Raw genomic sequence first — 24,642 nt, 5'->3', positions numbered from 1 at the left:
TTCCATTCAGCACTGTACAGTACTGTGGGCAATAGACCCAATTCTGTCTGGTATACAGTCTATGTAACTGCAAATCTTAAATTCATTTTAAGATTTCACTTTACACTGACATAACGTCATCCATCCCAGGATCTCAAAGGATTTCACAGACAACAGTTAATCCTCAAAATACCCTATAAATATCCTGTAAGGTAAGTGAGTATTATCATCCCCATTTTACAGTTAGGAAAACAGATACAGAGAGACTAAATGACTTGCCCAAGGTCACATAGTGAGTCTGTGACGGAGGCAGGAACAGAATACAGATATTGTGACTCTTATTTTTTCTTCTTTAGCCACAACAACATGCTCCTTCTAAATCTAATGAAAAGTCATGAAGTAATTCCATTTTTAGCTAACACCTCATTTCTCAGATGCACATGACACCATGAAGTTTGTAGTGTATTACATATAAATCTAAAAGGCATATAGTGACCAACTGACTTGTATGAACAAACGTTTTCTTTAGGAATGATTCTCAATGTTCTTGAGATCAATTGCTTTTTAGATAGAGGACCACATTTTGCTAGAAAGGCATTTCAATGAACTGGCTAGTTCATATGCATGCCGCTGTTCTTTCCTGGATGTAGTCAAACCTCCTCATTTGTATCGTAGGCCCTACATTGCCAAAAGGTAATGGAAACCCTCCTTTATCTCAGCTGACAGAGGGCTTTGCTTTTTGGCACAGCAGGATCTGGGTTTTCCTCCTGTTGCAGGCAAGAGGTTTTCAGTGGTCATGGGGTGCAGCATATGAACAGCTATGAAAACCTGACGCCCACAAAATTGGAATAGAGTATGGAGCAAAGTTATAATGTGCTATAGATTGCCCACCTTACAAAATAGGTGGGTTGGATGCATTGCATGCTGGCTGAAGTTTCTGGGTGGCTTTCAAAGTTTCGCTCAAGGTACAGCATATTGTAGTAGCCTAACTCTGAGATAACAAACGGATTACATTGGTTAGGTTAGAGAAATGGTTACCAATGATTGACTGAATGAAAACTTGAGTTTCTTGCTACTTGCATCCACGCTTTCTCAGAGAAGACTCTAGTAGGAATCACTCTGAGTGCACATCACAGCTGGGAATCCCATCACCACCTACGGTCAACAGAGCTTACTCCTCTTCCAAGCCTCAGCCTCCCTTAGCTGGCATCTTCTCTCCTCGTGTTAACAGACCTAATATGGCCAGGAGTTATATTATAACCTTTCCCCATTGCTGCCCTTCCCAACCGCCTCCCCCCATCCTTTCTACTGCCTCCTCCCACCTTTCCTATCCACTCTCTATTTCTGACTCAGACTCTTTTTCCCCCATACACCTTCTGTAAACCCTCAGCACATTTTGCACGTGCATCTGCCTTGTATGTCTTTTTCTTTCTCTCTCCCTGCTCTGCCTCTTGTGTGCATATGTATGTGGGCAGGAGGATTGGGATGGGCCTTCCCTCTTGTGCTGACTATTTTAATGATGCAAAAACTGAAGAGTACCCAGCAAGTGCTTGCTATTATGAGCACCTTAATTCGTGCCTCCTGGCCTGGCAGGGCCTCTGATACAGCTAACTTTTGAGCACCTGGACCAGCCCTGGAGTGCCTGTAGGTGCTTCTGAAATTGCAGTTTGGGTTTCAATCCCCTAAACTCACTCCCAACATGCTCCCTTGAAGTACAAACACCTCTGGCCATTCTGACAACTTGGATTCAGCCAAGTGCCAGCTCTGAAAAATCCCTGAACACCCAGCTTTACCTGAGTCCCTGACTGGATGCTCAAATGCCTGTTTGTCCCTGTCTATGTTTATTGAAAGTGTTGGCTTGAAGGTGTCTGTGTCTCAGCATGTCAATCTGTAGAATACTGTCAGAATGCTTGGAGAACTGCAAAGTATGTATAAAATGTTAAGTATTTACAGTGTTGTTAATGTCTTTGCTTAATTCTGCTGCTATATATAGAATTTTAATCACAATCTTTACATCTGTTATTGATAAAGAAAGAATTACACAGACAGTTTGGAAACAGGACAGTACTCTGCATCTCTGGAAATGAAAATACGTACTTTTTCTGACCTGGCTAAGGAGGAACAAGCAAGATGGGAAAAAAACTGTTTTTTTTTTTATCCAAATTTACTTCCCTGGATATTAATGTGTCAGTTCTTTTTCATGTGTACTATCAAAGATTAAAAAAATTAATATCCTCTCTGAATACAAAGATGCCAAAATGTGTCTTACTGAGCAGCTAAAAAGAGAAAGGAGGACATGGCCAATGATAATTTAAATGGAGTGAGGCCGGATTTGTTGCTTCCTGAATATGAGTAGGGATTTTTGTTTCGTGTGTTGGCTGCATTTGTATGTGTTCGTATACTTGACGTTCCATGTGAGCACAGCAAGATTGTTGATTTCATTTCTTAGTATGTCAGTCTAGGTGTTTCTTACTAGTAAGCGTCAAGATTGTGCATGATGCAGGCAGAGCCCCTTCCTCAGCTTCTGGGATGTCCAGAGAGCAAGCAATTTGCAACATTCCTTAGGACAGCACAGTCTGCTCCTCTCTCTGCGCCTAGCCAGCTCCACATGAGTCCAAGCCAACTCCTAGGGAAGTCCATTGAAACATTCCCACTGATTTCATTGAGAGCTGGACCGGTTCATCAGCCACTATGAGAGGAGGGCAGGGTCATTGCCCTGTTTTCTCCACTGCCCCCCCTCCACCTCCCTCCCCAGGTATATTAATTCTGCTCCTCTGAGAGCACACACTGTGCTTGCTCTTGCTTTTTCCTCAGAGGTGCAAAAGTTGGCAAAGGCTCCTTGTGCTCCTTTGCCCCATGTGCAAGTGACAGCAATGCAAGGCTCCCAGTGCTGACCTGACAATGTGCCCCAGTACTGACATGGAGAGATGAGGTTCATATAGATTTCAAGCCTATTCGATCCTTGGTTTCTCTGCTATTTGAGGAGGCCAATGGATATGGTGTGGGGTGTGTTGTGGCTGTTTATATGATAAATAGAGAGGACTCTAAGGAAGATCAGATCTGGACTTGGATCTCAATTTTGTGGCTGGGTCACATTTCCAAATAGAAACTGGACTGAGTCCACTAGTTCATTTCACACAGGCCACTGAACAGCATATTATGTCCTAGAAGAGAGATTCTGTACCCCATTGCCAATCCCACAAACCACATCTCTATCATTCAAGCTGTTTTTCTGTGTACCACTACAGTTTATAATAAGCCAACAATCTCCACTATAGAACCATATCAAATGGTTTTAGCAGATACAATCTACTGCACTGCCCTTATCTACTTGGTATCTTTGAAGAACTACAAGTTACTTATGCAAAATAAAAATTAATCTTCCCAAACATGTGTTTGGTTGGAAAAAAAATTAAATCAATGTAAATTCTAGGCCGGATTCACGTCTTGTATTGCTATAATTCCATTGCTATTAGCACAGAGGTGAAGCTCACCTCCCACCCCACACACACACCACACCACACATTCTGTTAAGAAAACATTACTCTTACGTGGATCTGGTTCTTGTTTACCTTAAACCTGTACAGTATTTTTAACAGTGTATTACTTTTAGAAATTATTGTATCTATTCTGATAAAATTAAAGCTGCCCCAAATTAAACTGATCACATCACTATTAGAGGTTCAAAAAAGTGTGGAGGTTACTTTTTCTCCACAGTTATTGTCATTTGTTCTTTTGGTTCTGGCTAGACCTGGAGACCCAAACACAAAACATTCCAAGAGGGGCAATTTCCTAGTGTTTCACTTCTACAAACAATAACCATTTAAGTGCTAACTATTATTTATCATCATTATTTTTTGTTGTATTTACAGCATGACTGGAAAACACTTGCCCAAAATACCAGAAGGAAAAATCTCTTGAGACAGCCTGTTCTTGCAAGATTTCCATCCCAATATTTACAGACCCAGGAGGTCCAGATAAGCTTTGGATATGCATCAAAGCTTGTGGATGCTTATCCGAACCAAGCACAAGCCCGGATCCTTTTGAAGTTTGTCCATCACTAGTTATCTGTATCCAATTCCTCCCCTTTCATAACCAGAATTATAATCCCTGTCTTCAGGAAGTTCTTATGTTCAGTTACTCCTAATTTTGACAAATGGATATACAGAATATACTAATGTCTATACCAGCCTTTCAAAAGAAGTCATGCCTCAGTTCTTTTCTAATTCTTAAGCCTATTGCTCTTCATTAAAATTTGAAACACAAACAAAACTCACTGAGCTTATTAGTATCTGAACTAGGCATCTGCATCTCTCCTTTATGCATCATTTAAGGCCAATAACCTGGAAGGTGTAGTGAGTTAAAAATCTGGCCTTTCACCGCTGGGAACAAGGTTCAAATTCATCTTGAAGTCTTGAGTGAAATACGTTTGGTGATTTCTGCTCAATCCCTGGTGAACAGTAGCTCACGTAATAAAACTATCATTCCTAATTCAACCCAACTGGCAAGTTTTTCTAGGGACAGGCCTTGCATGTGGACAGATTTATTGGATAACCTCAAGAGAAGATACTCCCTATAGGTCAGGTGAGATGAGGTCATTGGCGGGACAGTAATGATGAAGTTTTCAGCTGTAAATTTCACATTTCAACAACTATAACAGAGAGCTATGAACAATTTGGATAAGGATCTTGTGCGATTTAATAAAAAAATTAAATTCTTGTTCTATGTTCTGCTTAAAGCCCTTATCCTCCCCCCCCCCCCCGTTTGCATTATGGTATTTATACAGCAAAGCTACTAGAACCAATTTATTTTCCGTTTTGACAGAAGTTAGTGAATATCTTCTTAGTCCTTTCAAGTTCATCCATTTACAAAATTCAGTGGAGATTGTTTCAATTAGGGTCATCTGGTCATGTATCCCTTGATCCTTTGATCACCAGAGCAGCAATACCGTGTCAGTAATCTCTGGGCCACCATTTGGGTTAATGAATCAGCTTGACTTTAATTCTAGCCCAGATGTAATCTTTTATAGCTTAATGATTTGTTCTAACATGAGCACCAATTGAATGTAAACAGTTTCTTGATTTAAAGTGGAAATAGCATTTTTTTATGCCTTGTTTCTATTTCTAATTAATTGTGGAGCAATTAAATCAAACCTTGATCTGTTGCAATCAGGATTAAATCATAGTGTAGGTTAGGCTGCTAATGTCGTCTTTGAGATCATTATTATCAAGGCTAACAGTAATCAGCAAAGGAGGAAGAAACGGATGTAACTGGGGTCACAGATCTGAAGAATTGTTCAGCTCAATTTCAGTACAGACTTCTCATCTTTGACAGCTGGTCTGATGTAATGCATAATACACTTATTTAGTAACTCATATTCAAGGATCTCAAAGCACTTTTCAAATGTCAATTTATTCTTGCAGCACAGATGTACAGTAAGTAAATATTATCTCCAGTGAACACAAGGAAAAACTGAGGCACCGTGTGCTTAAGCAGCTTCTACAAGGTCACAGAGTAGGGCCTCAATCTCAATATCATGAACAAAGCACTGGTAAGAGGACTTTGCAATGGAATCTATGTATGATGTTTGATAGGGGTGGAGGGCATCCTTACCCACAGGCACTCATGCAGCTGGAAAGCATAGGTTATGTGGCCTGCTGCAGCCCCACAAATGACAGACTTGAATAAAGACTGGGAGTGGATGGGTCATTACACAAAGTAAAACTATTTCCCCATGTTTATTTCCCCTCTCTCTCCCCCACTGTTCCTCAGACGTTCTTGTCAACTGCTGGAAATGGCCCACCTTGATTATCACTACAAAAGGTTCTCCCCCGCTCGCCCCCCGCTGTCCTACTGGTAATAGCTCATCTTACCTGATCACTCTCGTTACAGTATGTATGGTAACACCCATTGTTTCATGTTCTCTGTGTATATAAATCTCCTCACTGTATTTTCCAATGAATGCATCCGATGAAGTGAGCTGTAGCTCACAAAAGCTTATGCTCAAATAAATATGTTAGTCTCTAAGGTGCCACAAGTACTCCTTTTCTTTTTGCGGATACAGACTAACATGGCTGCTACTCTGAAACAAATGATGTTGTGGCTCAGCATGTTCATGCTGTTCTCAGACTTGCTGCCTATGCTGTGGAGTTCAGACGTTCTGCCTCCATGAAGAGCCTTAGAAACTTGTCATGTAGATTTTATCTGCAATTGCTATGGGGGAGCTGAGGGAGGGCTTTGTAGTATCCCCAATGGTAGAGAAAGAACAGGACTCATTTGTAATAAGTTAACAAGGTGCTTTACTGAGGCTGAGGGTATGTCTACAGTGCATTGTAAGCCTAGGCTTAGTGGAACTCCAGTCAGTGGACCCTGGGTTTGAGAACCTAAGACTTGAGTGTCTACGCTGATTGTCAACTATAAGTAAAGAATTATCTAACCAGGGCCTGAACATGGGTCTCCAGCAACCACACTGAAGTATGCAGACCTGAGTACAGCCAACCATATCCCAGACTTCCTAGTGCCCTCTTGAAATGTGGCCACTCTAGCTCTGTTTGTGGTGCAGTGTGGGAAAACTTGAGTATCCACCAAACTTGACTGTCCAGAGGACAAAGAAAGTTGGCCCATAGTGTTGTGGTGCACTTTTGGCAGTCTCCCAGAGCATGAGTCCTACAAACCAATAGGGTTTGAACCCTGGGTCCTGGCTAGACTAAGGCTTGGACCCTCCATCCCCAGGTTAACATTATTTGTTAATAGGAAGGGGGTTTTAAAACTGAGTTCAAACCCTGGATTTACATTGCAGTGTAGACATACCCTGAAGGACCTGAATCTCCCTAGCTCTAACTAAGCACATACTGACCTATCCAGCATCACCACCAGGCCAGGGATGGGCAAAATACAGCCCGCAAGCCGGATCTGGCCCATCTAACATTTCCAGCCCACCATGACTAACATTTCTGTCCAGCATCCTCTGCCCATTTCTGTCCGCGATCTACGAATCTGGGCCGCTAAAAGTCCCGCAGCGCAGTGGGGCACTCAGGCAGGCTGCCTGCCTGTCGTAGCCCCACGCTGCTCCCAGAAGCAGCCGTCTGCTGCTGGCACATCTCTGTGCGCCCCTGTGGTAAGCGCCTCCTGGCCAGAGCCTGCACCTCACACCCCCTCCCACACCCTACCCCATGTCAGAACCCCGTCCTGCACCCAATCTCCCTCCCAGACCCTGCACCCCCACCTGCACCTCAATTCCCTGCCCCAGCCTGGAGCCCCCTCCTGCAGCAAACTCCCTCCCAGAGCCCACACCCCTCACCCTCTCCTGCACCCCAACACTCTGCACCAATCCAGAGCACCCTTCTGCACCCAAACTCCCTCCCAGACCCCGCACGCTCTCCATTAATATGGCAGAAATGTGTGGCCCGGGACGACTTACCAAAATTCGTGGAGTGGCCCCCACCGTGAAAATTATTGCCCACCCCTGACATAGGCTCTCCCTAAATCCTGGTCTGGATTAAATAGTGAATAAAAAGGGACTGTGGATTACACTTCAAGCTTAGTCAATGAAAAAGCCAGGAATTAGAATCCAGGAGTCCAGATTCCCATTCCTCTTCTCTAATCACATCTCTGAATCATGGCATTGCTATTCTTGAACAACTCTGACAAAAGCTGTTTTGCGTGGATCTCTGTAATTATTTATACTATCACATTCTCCAGAAGATTAATTCAAGCTAAATCGGAATCTTTTGCCCAGATGGGTCATCCATATGACACAGGGATCCCACAGAAATAACACGAGGATCTGAATTTGACTATGAACACAGAAAATATATGAAAGCAGCACATTGTAGTTAGTACTTCAGTTCATGTTCGCTTGAAAAAAAGCAGTGCCATTTTCAATTCAGTGTTATGCTGGAAAGGTTGCAAATTGATTAGAATTATGCCTTTTTTGTGCCAAGTGATAATTTACTGCAATTAATTATCAAAAGATCTACCACTGTCAATTATGGTACTTGCCTTTTGGGGGAGGGAAGCTATTTATGAAGAGCTAAATTCTGTAACAAAGTTCTATTTTACTTTATGTTGTTTTCAATTAAACTGCCGTTTGCTTTTCTTCTGCCAAACATAATAAACCTGTTAGAAAGTAATCATGCTACTGTGACCTTTTTTTTTAATCTAAACATTATCTAGACCTCCGTTGAGTCAACACTTCTATTGTTACACCTGCAAATTGTACATGAAGAGGAGCATACTTCAGAATTAATGAGCACAGCTGCCGTCTCTCTTACATTCAACACTTGTAAAATAGACCTCTTTAAAGTGCCATTATCACAATATTGATAGAGTTATTTATAGTACTGCAAACGTTCCCAGTCATAACAGAGTCCTTGTTATCCCCTGCAGCAGTTCATATTGTTGCCATCTCCTGGCCTCATTCCAGCGCCTGTGATAAGGCACTAGGTGGACAATCCTTCACAGATGAACTATAAAGGACATTAGGAAAACTTTTATATAAGCAAGTTTTATAGCAGGGAATAGGTCAAGCTGTCGAGCCCAAGCCTGTAGCAGACTTGTCATGTACCTCTAGTGCACTATTTCTCCATTTTCAGAGTGGAATGTGAAATGAACTAAGAAGTCGTGCAAGCTGGAAATGATCTGGCCGGCATTTTTGCAGTTACTAAGATTGTTTTACCATAACTCAGCAAAACAGATGTAAGTTCAAACTCATAGTGTCAGTCGTTGAAAACAAACAATCACAGGTGCCAACTTCTGTTGCTAAGGGAATAAAAGAAGCTTGGGTGTTGTGTTCTGTATGTGTAGAGCTCGGGGTTGTACAAGCTAGTGGTTCTGTTGTCACTAAGCAGTTACTTGGGTTTTCAGAAATTTGCCGGGGGGGGGGGATAATCCTGCTAGACAGGTCAGCCTTCTGACCCATAGGAAATTTCATCCAATCTGATTGAGATACTGTCGCTCAGTCTTCACATTTTGGATTCAATCGTGCTCCCATCAAAGTCAATGCAAGTTTTCCCATTAGCTCCAGTAAGTTCTGCATCTAATTCTTTATTTGCATCTGTCTTACTCTGTGCTTAAATTTTGTAAAATGATTCTCTTTCACATTTGGAGTCCATATACATCCCAAGATCTCTGATCATCCCCAGAACTCCCAGTGCTGTGCAAATGATGGTGGTTCCCAGAACTGTCCTGCAACGCATGGCAAGTAACTAACTCAGTTCATTTGCCTAATTCAGTGAAATTGCTACAGCTGTATCAAGATCACTCAGTTTTGCGAGCAGTCTAGCTTCACTTTGAGTTTCAGGTTCAATTTAACCCCAAAAATTCAAACTTCAGATAAAACTCAGAGTTCTGTCATGAAACCAGTGAGTTTTGATGTTCTACTGTGAGATTGAAGAGTTTAATCATTTTTGTAACATTTTGGCTCCTAATGACCAACCTTGCTGGTTTCAAGCCAGCCTTTGAGCAAAATGTATTTCCAGATCTGAGCACCTTACAAAATTTAAAAGACCTAAGGTCCCAGTCCTGCACCTGCATCTGTGAGGACAAAATCCCTATGTGAGAGGTACTTTAGATTGTAAGCTCCTTGGCGCAGGGGCCTGTCATCGTGTTCTGTGTTTGTACAGCGCCTAACACAATGGGGTCCTGGTCCGTGACTAGGGTTCCTAGGCACTACAGCAAGACAAATAATAGTATGAATCAGGTCCACACAGAGAGTTGAGTCTAGTTCATTAAAGTTGGTTTGTGCCACTCTGGCAGTACAAAGTAGTTTTAAAGTCATCTTATCTGGCCTTAGAGGGAGCTCTCTGGGTAGTGGAACCCTCTGATGGTATAGGTCCATGGTAGCAGCTTCTACACACCAACACCCTGACTTAGGGCACATGACCTAGGGTCCCGTGGCCCCACATGTGACTTATGTATCTAGTCAAAACAGATCAAGCTCTGTTCACAGAAATTAGTTGTTCAATAATTTTGGATAAGGAGTAAGGACAAGATTGTCACTTGGCCTCCCCTGCTGTGTAAAGGGGTAAGAGGGCATAAGGTGCCCCCTGAATTCTCCAAAATGGGCAGACTGCAAGTCACAATATAGGGGTGAGGAGAGTCACTTCCAGGGACACAGACTCTCCCTCCTGCACAGGTGGGCAGGCATGGGTGGGAATGAGCAGTCCTGGTCCACCTCCAGCTCACTAGCCCATGTAGAGCCAGAACAGAGGGGCACATATTCTGCTACTGGTGCCCTGGCCCTTGAAGTAAGATGAAAGCAAGGAACAAACTGTGACTCTTAGAGACATAGGTCCCTTCCTGGTCTCCTCAAAGCAGGTTATGCCGCCACAATCTAGCCCTAAATTTGGGGACACCTTCCTGGTGTTTACAGTGAATAAGTCAAGGATTTGCAAGTCAAGTCAAGGATTACCCCGTTATTTTTAAGATTAGTCCCTCAAAGCTTGAAGAATCTGCAATGTTAAATGTTTTCTCTGGAGGACTTCTGTCTACCAAAGCATTTCTATGTACTGTAGGACCTCAAAGTCTTTGTAACGTATTTATTCTCGCAAAACCCTTGTGAGGTATGGAAGTGCTATTATCCCCATTTTACAGAAGAGAATTGAGGCACAGAGAGGCTAAATGACTTAGCCAAGGTCATGCAGGAAGACCATAGTGGAGCAGGAACTTGAACCCATTTCTCCCAAATCCTAGGGTAGTGCTCAAACCATTGGACCATCCTTCCTCTACATTATGTGACACCTTTCACAGACGGTAAATTACCTCCATTTAGTTTATATATATATATATATATATAATGTCAGAGAGTGAGATGCCTCCACACCAGGGCAACAGTCTTTTCAGTTCCCCAGTGCTCACTAAATTTTTTGCAAGTGGAAAAAAATCTAGATTTGGGGGAGGGTTGTGGTGGGGGAGAAGGAAAAGTTAGTTGCTTTTTGTTTCTCCAAACTTGTTTTAAAATTGACACACAATTTTGTTGCATACATAATGAAACTCATCCAGTTATAATCAGAACAGGTTTCTCATAATTCAGTGGGAATTTTTTTTTAAAATGTGGATGTTGGTCAAGGACAGCTTTATTGATTGAATTTAATTGCATATATTTTCCTGTCCTTTTATTGAAGCCTATTTTAAGCCACTTGAGAGACTGCTAACATTTCAGAAAGGGGATATGCCAAAGCATTGCTTTAATTCATTATCTTTTGGACATACAGTAGTTGCTACTTAGCCTGAATTAAATCAGTTGGAGAATGTAATAGTGTAATTACTTACAGGTATCCAAAACTCCTTTTAAGTGAATTCACTAGGAAATTTGTCTTGCATTTACTTTCGATGCAAATGTCTTTTATTTCAATTATACTATTTCATCATTTAGGGACCTGGGCCAAAAAATTGGGGATTGGTCCTGCTTGAGCAGGGGGTTGGACTAGATGATCTCCTGAGGTCCCGTCCAACCCTGATATTCTATGAAATCAACCAAGGACAGATTTTTCTAGTTTCCACATGATATTTTAAGGGTTAAAATTCCAGTCAGGTCATTTATTTTCTAAAATAACATAACATAGAAACATTCCACGAATTACTTCGCTAATTCTTTCAAAATGTATAAACATGATGATCCTCAAGGTAACAAAGGAAATAAGTCTGTGATTTTTGTTTTCTTTTTTTCTGCCAAACCATGTTACCTCTGTGGAAATTTTGTAGACAAAACCTGAACATTAGCTAGATTACTTCACTGAGTTTCAATGACGTAAAGTCTGTGTCTTCCAAAAGTTATGTCATCCTGCTTGACATCGTAGGTAAGATCTAGATGTTCTCAGATTAGAATGATCTATGGACTGGAAAGAACAGTGCAGTGAGGTAATATTCAGAATGTTAGCAGCAGTGCACCGCAGCAGTCGCTGAATACACACTCCCCTAGCACTGAGCTACTTCTGTAGAACTTTCCAATTTGCATGCGTAGTTATATCTCATTGAAGCAGCTGAGCACTGAATGTATAGTTTTAGAAGGTGAAACCACTGTAACCATTGCTGAATCTGCTGTAACCACTTCCTTGCCCTCCCTATTGTCTGTCTACAGTTTGTTGCTCCCATTTGTATTGTCCTGCCTTAAAATATATTTCAGTCTAGCAAAGCACTAAAGTACATGCACAACTTTAATTATATGAGCGGTCCTATGGACTTCCGTCGAAGCATGTAAACTCGTTGGGGCAGATATCTTGTCTTTCCACTTGTCCAGTACACTAACTAGCATACTTTTGGTGGCTGTAAAAATAAATAAATGAATACACAAAAATAATAATAGTTATATTTTATTAATTAATAATGGGCTCAAGCTGCAAAATTTGGTTCTGAATTTGAAAGTGTTCAAATGCAGGGTTGTGCTGGGGCCCATGTCTGTTTCAGAGGGAGGTGAGCAAACTCAGGTTAGTTTAGTATTTGGAAATTCCAAATCAGGAATGGTTTAGACATCCCATTTTATAAGAAATCTCAGTGTTTACTTTTGTGGAGAAGGGATGTTCAGATAAATGATTCCTCTTTTACCCTATCTCTACCTTTAGATCTGAGAGTTAATAAATATGGACTTGAGTTGAAATACTTGATGCTTGCATTACTCCCAGAATTTACCTGATTCTAGTGTCTGACCCAATTCACAAATGTTTGACTTGGGAATTCAGTACCCATCCCTAGTGAAGTATCTATGAAACTCCTATTGCAATGAACTGAACCACAGATGGATGTGTGATTTTGAGGGCCACTGAACATTGACAATTTTCCCAACTGAATCAAAATGACAGAAACACCTGCATGGTTGCATCTGCAGACTCAGCTAAATGTATGCTTGCATACAGCCACATGACCTCCAACCTGAAATTGTTCTGCATTTTAATCAGATATGTTGTAATGTCAGTATAAAACTTTGTATAAACGCAGCTTAATCTGTGGAAAGTTCCACTGAAGCATTTTTATTTGGCACCAGTGTAACTGACTGTGAGGCTCCATGAATTAAAATCAAAACACAGTGTATACAAGCACCAAGGTCACTGATATTTTAATTAATGAAATTGTTTTACCAATGCTTTCTAAGGTTAAACAATGCTAATAGTGTCATATGATGCTATCCATATAGATATAGATGCATCTGTAAGACTGTCTGATCCTGCCAGCTCCTCCACGTATGTAGACCAGTGTCCCCATTGAAAGCTCCCTTGCCTTCATTAGGGTTCTGCCTGGGTAAAAGGCTCTGCCCACACAAAGCAGCTTACAGGATCAGAGCGTAAGTGACTGAAAAACAAATAGACATGGTCTTTACCTTGAGATTCCATGAGCCAACCAATGTGTTCACCCTGTTGATGTAATCAACATCAGACTTGGTATCTTGGAGTTAGATGGAAAGTGAAGATTTAAATTTAGTGGATTACAATCTGGAAGGATGGGTACTGCAAAATAGAGTGTTGCCTGCTGATCTCTTGATTTACTTTTGCATATGGCCCCAATACACCCAAAACTATGGATCAATGAATTTCTCCCCTGATGGTACATTTAAAAAATACTCTGAGAAATGTTCAATGAGTACAAAATCTGTAAATTCACCAGTTCTCAAACTCTGGGTGGGGACCCCAAAGTGGGTCGCAACTTCATTTTAATGGGGTCGCTTAGACTGGCTTAGACTTGCTGGGGCCCAGGGCCAAAGCTGAAGCCTGAGCCCCACTGCCCCCGGGGATGGGGGGTCAAGTTACAGGCCCCCTACCTGGGTCTGAAGCCCTTGGGCTTCGGCTTTGGCCTGCCCGCCCAGGTTTTGGCCCTCCCATCCGGAACAGCGGGGCTTGGGTGGGCTCAGGCTTCAGTCCCCACTCCTGGGGTCGTGTACTAATTTTTGTTATCAGAAGGGGGTCCCGGTGCAATGAATTTTGAGAACTCCTGTGTTAGCTGAAGACATAAACAAAATAAGAGATTATTATTGAGACCTAGGTCCTCGTTTGGCAAGTTCATTCAGATGTGGATGCCTGTTCACTAAGAACTGAACTGAGATCAGGAACTCGTTGTACATGGTTATCAGATAGTCAAGTGTTGTGCTGTAATGTTTCTCTGTCCCGCCCCCCCCCCCCCCCGCTGCAATGGAATGGAAATACAGATTAAATGAGATAATTTAGGACGTTATTTTATTGAATAGATTCTGGATTTCAACTTCGTGAACAAAGTTTATTCTTCACTACATTATTGACTTGTATGCACACAAATATCTTTTAGACAACCCTCCACAGACATTAAGTTTGTGTGGAAAAGAAAGACTCATGTTATGGATCTTTCTATGTATATAACCATATGCTCATAGCACTTCCCAAGTATTTATCCACACAACACTCTGCTGAGATAGGGAAGCATTATGATCTCCATTTCACAGATGGGGAGCTGAGGCATAGAGAAATTAAACTGAGAATTTTCAAAGTTATCTAGGTTTAAATTTACTTTCACAGGAACTGGGCATCAAAATCCCTTTGGAAATCTCTGCTTAAAGGGCTTGTCCGCAGTAGCCCAGGAAGTCTGTCACAGAGCTGGAAGCAGACCCAGGGCTCCTGAGTCCCAGTCCTGTGCCTTAACTACAAACCATCCTTCCTCTTGTGAAGAGGCTCGAGTGCATAATGTTGCATGGCAGACAGAGGAGACTACATATAATTAAGCCACCCCTTACTGAGAAACGATTCCTGAATCAGCTTGTGTTTATGCTGCATTTACCTCACTACTCAAAACTATCCTTTGCAACCCAAACATGAAGGAATAAAAAGGAAGGTGTGGGGAAAACTGTTAGGTGGCCACATTAAGTTCAGTGATTTCTAATAACAACGTTTGCCGCAAATGATCTGGATCCACATCAAAAACATCCACTCAAGTGCACAGCAAGAGGTCTGTTCTCATGTCCGTGCTCATGTGTTAACTCCCACTGACATTAATGGGAGCTGCTTGCACGCAAGGAGACAAGAATAGTCCCTATGGGAATTACATAAAATAGAGTGTGATCATACAAAGGCTGCTTCAATTGTCAAGATAAAATAATCCAGTGGGGAAAGGAATCTTAAAGAACCTTGTGGATAAACCTTGGCCTTTGAACACCACTTTGGACAATCCAGTGTGAGGGGAAAATGACACTTCAGAATCGGTTCCTCACTCCCAGTTGGAATTCTACCCTTTCCATAAGCAATTTGGGGGAAATAACATTATTTAAAATTTTAATAGTGGCTAAGGTTTTGAGAAGTGACTTACGTTTTTGGGTGCCCAATTGTGAAAGCACTTTAAAGGAGGCTTAGTACCCCCCCCCCCGCACTCAGTTGCCATTCTCATGCTGAGCACCTCCCGCATCACTAGTCGCATCTGAAAAATCTTAGCTAGTGTCAATATCTAAACAGGAGCCATGTTCTAGGAGCCTGTTTGACCTGCTTGGGACAGGAGAGGAAAAATTATGGAAGCTGGAAGGGTCCAAGGTAATCATTATGTTTAGTTTCTTCTTGTTGGTGAGAAGAATTATTCTGTATTTTAAACAGATATAGGGGACACAGCAAAAAGAGCTTGGTGACGCACCCAGACATGTGATGTGGCAGACCCAGGCACAGACATAACTGAAGATGGGGCTTGATAGGTATTTCTCCACAGGTACAGAGATGCTGAACTATACATGAAATAGGTGCATCTGCCTGTCAGATGGTGGTGATGCTCTTGAAGTTACCCAGTTGTCAGCAGCAGCTGTATAATCTCTACAAACTTGCTAAAGACCAGGAAGCTTTCCCATTACCTGAGGAACTTCCAGCTTTTTTGGAGCACGACTTGGCCCATCTGCTCAGCAACAACAATCTCTAGGAACACATTATCCTGATAGGCTGCTCTTTATGGTGCCCTCCCCCCCAGTGAACACAGGGTCCAGTTCAACATCTCTGTCTGGTAATCAAAGCACTACATGTAATTAGATTTAGCTACCTGAGAGAGACATTCTGTCTCTGTGACCCAGGATCTTCTACCAGTTACATTCCACGGCAATGAAACAGTTAACCAATGGGGTAGGCTCGTGACCATGAAAGAGACGCATCAAGACTGTGGAACTCACTGTCAGATGGAATAAGAATAATCCCCAGCCTCACCGCGTTGAAATCTAAATGACAAACCCACCCCCTTGCTCAAGCTTTCCCCAAGCAATACCCTCCCTCTCAGACTTTTGTATTCGTTTATATTAAGACCCCAACTCCTAAACCAGCCTCCTAGTAGCAAAGAAGGAAGAGAGAGATGTAATTGTTGTTGGGAGATTATTTAGTATGGTGATGAGTTATAATACTAAAAATGTGGGTGGGTGAATGGATAGTACATTCACATCTGTTATGTGTAACCAGGGGTTAGATCAGGTGGCCTATTTGGAACCAGGGACCCCTGGTTTCCATTACTTGTTCTAGCACCCCATTCCGGAATTCAGCCACCTGAATCAGAAGAACTTGGAGATTCATGTATATCCTGTGCCTCAACATTGGCTTGTAGCTCTCCTTGGTCCTCTCTAGACCCTTAGCACCAATTTCTTCTGGAACAACACAAGGCAAAAGAGTTTGTGTGAATAATAGTGAGAATTCTTATTTTGTGAGTTGTGCTTTGTACAGTATGGTATTTCAGACTAGTAACCAAGGATTTAATTATTCCGCAGCAAAAGCATATAGGCTAAATCAAAGTCTTTAGGAGCTGCTGTGTTCCTTTTGGCTACAAGTGTGTGTGAAGAAATAAACGATTATATATTGTTGCCACTAATGTTCTAGCCAGAACCTACACATAATTAAGTGTGAAGATAGAGAAGAATATTTTGAGAGCTGCTGCTTTGATGTGTAAGTGTCTTGGAATCTCAGAGAACAAAGGTAACTTGTGCAAAGAAAGCAAAACCAAAAGCCAGGTCTTCAGCTGGTATAAATCAATGGAGCTACACTGATTTACACCAGCTGATGATCTGACCCTTGGTGTCACTTCTGTTGCCCAAGATACATAGTACTACAGGACAATGCCCAACTCCCAACAGACAACAGAATTTGGAGGCCAAATCTCTTCTCAGAATCTGTCTGATCTGTCTATTTATTTCTGATGTTCTCTGATGCAAGGACACTTCAGAATGCTGCAACTTTGGGGAGAGTATTCTGTACCTCTAAAATCTCGTGTCTGACTCTTCAACCCGAAAACCTCTCCAGGGAGAAGAGGGGAGAAGACAACAAAACTTTGATTCCTCCATTGAGAAAGTCCATATAGCCAAAGCCAGGTAGGAGAATTTAGACCTATGTTCTCATTTGGTGGATATTTAAAGATTAGTATTAATAGATGGTTACTGAACACTTCTTGGAAAACAGAAGTGGGATACAGTCTTCTGATTTAAAAGGAAATTCATATAAAAGTACAAAATGCATAGATCTTTGGGTAATGTTTCCTCATTCTAGTTTGTCAAAACCTATCAGTGAAAAAGTGATGTCCTACACCTTTAGTGTGTCACTGATATGGTAAGTAGCCAGAATTCTTAAGCAAAAGAGAATGTTGCAAACAGAAGAGGACAGGTCTTATAGAATATTCTTGTTTTCTCTTCTAGATTTCCACTTCCAGAAAGTCACCTGCCTACATCAGTCCACTTTCTTTTCAAAGAAAAGGAGAAGACAGTCTCTCCTATAGTTCAAATAACTCATCATATCACTTCACCTTGGGGTTATCATTTTTTAAAAATTTAAAAAGAACTTTCCCAAATTATACTGCAATCCAACAAATCACTCTAGCACATGCTTAATTTGAACAGGTGAGTCGTCCTATTGGCTTTAATGGGACTGGCTACTCACCTGCTTAACATTAAGCAGGTACTTAGTTGCTTTGCTGCATCAAGGTCCTTGTTGGGTTGGCCCATCTTTATTTAATATAAATTCCTAATATGCATAACTCGTATTTAGTGTAATGCAACTGCGTGGAATAATATTGCCAGAGATGCTCTGCGCTTACTTCTATCAGATCAATGAAATGCCTGCATCTCATAAGTGTTTGCATCTGTATTACAAATCTAAACAAAATGTTTGTTGCTGTGGAAGGAAGCTTTTCATTTACTGCTTCCCCTTGCTAATTTCTTCTACAAGAACTTCTACAAGAACTCTCCATTCTCCTGCATGACAACCGCAAAATACTTTATATAGTATATTATGTACTTTCAATAACAGTCCTCTCGCACTGTCACTGAGAATCAGCGTGGCAGTTTATTAGCCTCACAATCTGAGGAGAGGGGCTAATCCAACTTTGCCCCTGCCCAGACTGTGTTGAACTCAGTACAGACAGAGGCCAGAATCTGAGCCATAAACTCCAGGTGCTGCTGGATAAGATACTGTCTCAGAAAATAATCAGAAGTCTGATTCACAAGGAAATGTCAAGTTTTCACCAATGCACAGCTGTTGATGTTGATTAGCCCTGATAGAATGCTAGATGTATTTGATATTTATACAGTTTGATTCAGTTCTCTGACCTGAGGTTCTCAAACACTTATTTAATAAAGACAGAACTCTGTTAGTGTTGTATCTACTTGTAAACTTTAAAAAACAACACAACCACCTACTTGGGAGATAAAGGTCATGAGTTAATACATTTACAGATTTTAAGGCAAGACGGGACCATGCTGAACTTCTAATCTAACCTCCTGCAGAACACAGGCCATAAAATAAGTAATCTTGAAATTCACGTCTATGCTTGTTGTCAGATATTTTGAGTTTAGCCCTCAGCCCTCCCACTTTGGGCTGTGAGTTCATCAGATTTAATAAGCGGGGATGGAAGATCCCCAAAGAACACTGTGGCCTCTAAAGAAGTGATGCTAGATATATAGTAGATGACATTCCTCATCTTGGATTATATTGAACATTTATGGCGGACAAAATCAGGTGGTGGTGTTACACATGCCAAGTTCTTTTTCTTAGCATGTGAGCAAGTTTTTAGTCTTGGGAAGACAGTCTATGTATTGTTGTGCTTATGCACGGTCCTGGTTAGAGGGAGCTGTGTGAGCAGCAGGAAAGTTTGCTCTCGACCTTGAGCTCTGATTAGAGTTAATTCTGGAGACATAGGTGCTCCCTGGGAACTGGGCGTTGGTGTTGGGCTGAGATTCCCAAAGCCTGGGATTGCCCTGGATGCTGTTTGTGATCCCTTCTGTTCTAGGCTTGGTGAATCTGTGTAAGTAAAACAAGAGACACAGAGAATGTACCCAGACAGTGTGACACTGATATCTCCTCCACTGGGAAGCAGGTGTGCAAAGCTGAGGACATCCACAGCTGCTTGCCAGAGAAACAACAGTACTAATGCCCAATATGGATGTGGCAGATACTCTGCCTGTGGGATGGGTCTGGCCCATTGAATGGCTTTATGTGGCCTGCATGACAAGTTTCTCAGCTTTCCTTTTTGTGCAGAATGACAGGTTTCCGGTTTTTTAGAAGTACATTTCTAGCAACACCTGCTTCCTCCTGCGTGCCTGGAGCCACCATGCGGGTAGCTCATGTTGGGCTGCCAGAGTGGTGCTTACTCCTCTTATTCCTCTGCATGGATGTAGATTCCAAATCACCATCTAATCCCACATGTTCATGTGACTCACGTGTGAATGGTTTCAGAGTAGCAGCCGTGTTAGTCTGTATTCGCAAAAAGAAAAGGAGTACTTGTGGCACCTTAGAGAGTAACAAATTTATTTGAGCATAAGCTTTCGTGAGCTACAGCTAACTTCATCGGATGCATTCAGTGGAAAATACAGGGGGGAGATTTATATACACACACAGAGAACATGAAACAATGGCTATTACCATACACACTGTAAGGAGAGTGATCACTTAAGATGAGCTATTACCAGCAGGTAGTTTCATGCCAGAAGGGACCATTCAATCATCTAGTCTGGCCTCCTGCATATCACAGACCATTACATTTCACCCAGTATAATTTGCGTTTGGCTAAAACATATCTTCCAGAGTGTTATCCAGACATAAGACATGGAGAATCCACCACTGCCATTGGATAGTTTAATCAATGGTTAATTACCTTCAATGTTTAAAAACATTGTGCCTAATTTCTATTTTAATTTGTGCAGCTTAAGCTTTCAGCCATTGGGTTCTTGTTGTGTTTTGTTTCTCTGCTAGATTAAAGAGCTCTTTAGTATCTGGTACTTTTCCCCCGTTAGTTACTTATACACTGTAATCAAATCACCTCTCAGTCTTCTTTTTATAAGCTAACCAGATCAAACTCTTGAAGCGTCTCACTGTAAGGCATTTTCTCCATCCCTCAAATGACCTTGGTGGCTCTTTTCTCCAATTTTTCAACATCCCTTTTTAAAATGTAGACACTGGAATGTGACACATTATTCTAGTATTGGTCTCACCAACACTATGAACAGGGGTAAACTTGCCTTCCTACTTCTGTTCATTACTCCCCTCTTTGTACAGGCAAGAATCACATTAGTCCTTTTAGCCCAGCATCATGCTAGGGGCTCATGTTCAGTTGTTTGTTCACTGTGACGCCCTAAATATTTTTCAGCGTCACTGCTTTCCAGAATACAGTCCCCCATTCTGAAGGTCTGGCCTGCATTGTTTGTTACCTTTGCATTTGGCAGTATTAAAGATGCCTTTTGTTTGAATAGACCCAGCTTACCAAGACATTCAGATCATTTAATGATGGGGCTAGGGCAGTCGTATCTTTTACCATTCCGTCAATCTTTATGTCATCTACAAAGCCGGTCAGCAGTGATTTTATATTTACCTCCAGATCATTGATAAAAATGTGGAATAGCATTGATCCTAGTACGGATCCATGCAGAGCCTCACTAAAAACACCCGCTTTTGAAAAAAGCTCCCATTGACAACTATTCTTTGAGATCTGTCAGTTAGCCAGTTATGAATCCGTTTAATGTGTGTGCTATTGGTAGTGTCTAGCACTCATTTTTTAAAATCAGAATGTCATGTGATACTAAGTGAAATGCTGTACAAAAGTCTAATTATATACATCTATCAGTTACCTTTATCAACCAAGCCTGTAATCACATCAGAGTGAAATCAGATTTGTTGGACAAGATCTATTTTCTGTAAAACCATGTTGCTGACATTAATTATATTCTTATACAGTATTTTAATTCTTTATCCATTGAATCCTATATCAGCTTTTTCATTATTTTGCCCGGAGTTGATGTTAGAGGTTTTTCTCTGTGTCTGGTCAACAGGGGCTGTAAGTCCATTAATAGTTCTACCTTAAGACTCTTTAGCTCAAGCTATAGAAAATCATACTTTAAGTTCAATTCCTGGGGTCAGCCACAATGGCAGCCATCACAATTAGATATTATCAAGTGACTAACTGACCACTAGTCAAATTGACCAGATGTATACTGTAAAAAATGTAATTACATTATTAGATGTGATATCCTCTGTTGTTGGCCATTGGTTTAACCAAAGTTTCTAAATGACCATTAGTGCCAAAATTATTACTACTATATTCTTCTGGAGAATAATGTGCCTAGCCACATAAGATGAATCACGAAAGGGAACATGAAATATCAGCTATCATGTAACTATCCATAAACGTTGGATTTCTACAAAGTGATTCTAGTGCATCATAATTAAGGGTTTGAAAGTCAAATGATTTAAGTGCTAGTTTTAATTACTGCTTGGTGAACTTTAGTGTATTAGAATTGTCACAACTTTCCTTGAGGATTAATCTCAAGCCAGGCAATACAGTGGGAAATTATTAACTTGTACTTTGGTTCAGCAATTATCTGCATTACAAGGTTTATGCAATTAGCTGTTTAAGATGTCATTATATTTTGCCATCTGGTACACAGGAGTTTATGCATATGAGCAGGCATGTATTGAAGTGATTTTCACTATATGACTCTTGATCTCAACCCAAATCATCACTATAATGAGTGGAAGACACAGTGTACAGTACATTAGTGGCAGGTGCATACTATCAAGCTTCATTTTAATAAAAGACTTTCATTTTTTCATTTTAAAGTGTTCTGCACAAGTGCTGGGAAATTAATTACACGTTTGCAATTTAGCAAAGACCAAAGACATGTTGTTGTAAAATGTTAAGGAACATCAGTTTTCAGAAAGGGGGCCACTAAATTTATGTTCTTTCCTTCTATACCATAGGGTCAAATTCCACCTCCAGGTACCAACGCTAATGTCTCATTGAAGTCCGTGGGAAATATCTGCTCGCATCCTAGTGAACAGAATTTAACCCTCCGTGATTTATTTGTGAAACTCCTAAGAGAGTGGCAAATCTCTCAAAGCTGTGGATCAAGGGAAATAACAGAGCATATACATCGAGAGCAAACTGATAGGATGCCTTGAAACCCACCGATGGTGTGATACCTGTGAAACTCTTGACAGTGGTTAGCCAGCTGGTGTGCAGTGACATGTACACAGCAATAGGTAGCAAACTGCCTCATTGTTACCTTGTGTTTCTCCCCACTCCTGTTTATCTGTCTTTGTTGTATCCACCTGTTGGCTCTCATCTTAAACTTAGATTGTAAGCTCTATGGGGAAGGCACCATCTCTTTGTGTATGTCTGGACAGTGCCTAGCTCAATGACGTCCTGGTCTCCCGGCACGACCACAATACAAATCATAAATATTAATAACAGACCATTATATTGAGTTATGGTAATACATGCTATTTCTACATATATGGGGCACAGAGTACTTCATAATCATTAAATTAATCCCCCCATCACTCCTGGGAGGTAAACTGAGGCACTGATCGGTTAAATGACTTTCTTGAGTACAGAAGAAATCTATAGCAAAGACCAGAATAGAACCCTGGGGGGCCTCATAAACAAGGGACTCTTCATATGCAGAAGTACCTTTCTGAATCAGGGCACTGATCCTTAGTCCTGTGCTGATAGTATTACAATACTATCATTCATCTGTAAATGCCAGCCACAAAAAAATTATATAGATGGGAGGTGGAAATTACATTGGATGGGATGGTTTGACTGTTCAGAGGCAGGAAACGGATTTTCAGAGGAGGGAATTTCCCTGGCTTCTCCCACTACCAATAAATCACTGCCAACTCTCCACTATACTTTTGCAGATCTTATATTCTAAAGTGTAATTCAGACGATCTCATTGTTTAGTTCCTGCTACCCCAGTTTCAGAAAGTCCTCCTTTTGTGAAAGGGATTTAGTATCACACATGTGTATAGTTCACAGACTGCTGTTCACAGACTTCTAGCAAATCAAATCTTGCATGCATTTTTTTAGTATTGCTTCTCATCTTATGTTCTGGATACTCTTAATTGCTTGAAGCAATGAATAATAATTTAGATCCAAGGAGCGGGAAAAAGGCATCTCAGCAAGGTATGCTTCCAATTACAGTCCCTGAAATTCCCAGCATGAGAATTGTGCTCTCTGTGTCTTTTTGCACAAGTCGGAACTTCATTATTGAATTTCATTAAAAGGACGCCCTCTAGTGTCCCATTTTATTACATGGGTAAAAGAAAAGTGGATGCAGAGTCAATAGGTTTATTTATTATATTATATTAGTTTGGGGTGGGAAAATTTTTCTCCTAAGAGATAAGTCACTCAATGAAGTTGACATGAAATATTGTACGGAATAGATTTAAAGTGTTCCTTCAGATCAGAATGTCTAAGATTTTGCATGAAAAGATTTTTTCTACGGGGCTGAGGGAAATGATCCCAGAAGACCTAATAAAAATATTACACAAATCTGTGCACACACACTAACTAAGATGCAGAACTTGCCTCTTTGAGAAAATCAGTGTTGACGGGTATGTGGTTCATTTTACCATTAGTCAGAGATTATATAATATATAAACACTTTTCTCATATAACAATGCATATACTGTTATATGAGAAATATAAAAATGTTTATAGAAATGTAAGAGTATTTCCCTCATTCATGCATGTGCCATGATATCCATCTGGAAAATAACTGGAAATGTTTTTTCCAAGTGGAGCCAAATACTCACTCAGCCACAGTGCCCACTGATGAAAAGAAAGAGCTGATAAATATAAAGTAAGGGAAAATTAACATTCAGAAATGTGCAATATGTTTGATCCCCAGAACAAAACAGATTAACAATGAAAATCCAGACAGGGAGCTTGGTCCTGCAACTTTTACTCTCACACAAGTAGCCCCATTGACTTCCGTGGAGCTACTCAGATAATTAAGGACCGTTACGGTGAGCAAGTGTAGCAGGATATGACCCATATGTTAAGATTTGCTGGACCAAATCCTCACCTGATGTAAATTGACGTGTGAAGTCAATGGTGCTACACCAATTTATACCATCTGAAGATCTATCTCCCTAGATCAGTATTCAGAGTAGCAGCCGTGTTAGTCTGTATTCGCAAAAAGAAAAGGAGTACTTGTGGCACCTTAGAGACTAACAAATTTATTAGAGCATAAGCTTTCGTGAGCTACAGCTCACTTCATCGGATGCATTATGTCATCATCAGTATGTCCTCTAACATCCAAACCACCCACTTACCCTTCATTTTATTAATACTTTATTTTTTCTTTACAAATATTCTTATTTTCTGCAAGGAAAAGCATCTCTTCCTTTAAATAAACATAAACCAGTCTTGGGAAAGACTGAAGCGTTGATTGAAGATCACTGGAATTTTTCTGGTCATTACAAATCC

General features: G+C 41.0%; 1 protein-coding gene and 1 long non-coding RNA gene across 7 annotated transcripts in view; both read left to right on the top strand.

Moving 5' to 3' along the window:
• Window positions 1–18,528, top strand: part of LOC122461276 — a 75,013-nt gene extending 56,485 nt beyond the window's left edge. The window contains exons 3-5 of one of the 2 annotated variants that reach the window (XR_006283163.1): window positions 13,115–13,255; window positions 17,100–17,254; window positions 17,576–18,528. This is a non-coding gene — a long non-coding RNA (uncharacterized LOC122461276). Of the gene's footprint in view, window positions 1–2,014; window positions 2,114–13,114; window positions 13,256–17,099; window positions 17,255–17,575 lie in introns of those variants that run through there. The other variant, XR_006283162.1, reaches the window with a different exon arrangement.
• Window positions 1–24,642, top strand: part of NFIA (nuclear factor I A) — a 465,041-nt gene that overhangs the window by 97,809 nt on the left and 342,590 nt on the right. The window lies entirely within an intron of this gene.

The sequence above is a fragment of the Dermochelys coriacea genome, chromosome 8 (genome assembly GCF_009764565.3).
Source record: "Dermochelys coriacea isolate rDerCor1 chromosome 8, rDerCor1.pri.v4, whole genome shotgun sequence".
Lineage (NCBI taxonomy): Eukaryota > Metazoa > Chordata > Testudines > Dermochelyidae > Dermochelys > Dermochelys coriacea.
Note: the sequence above shows the minus strand (reverse complement) of the source record. Positions and strands in the feature narration are given on the sequence as shown.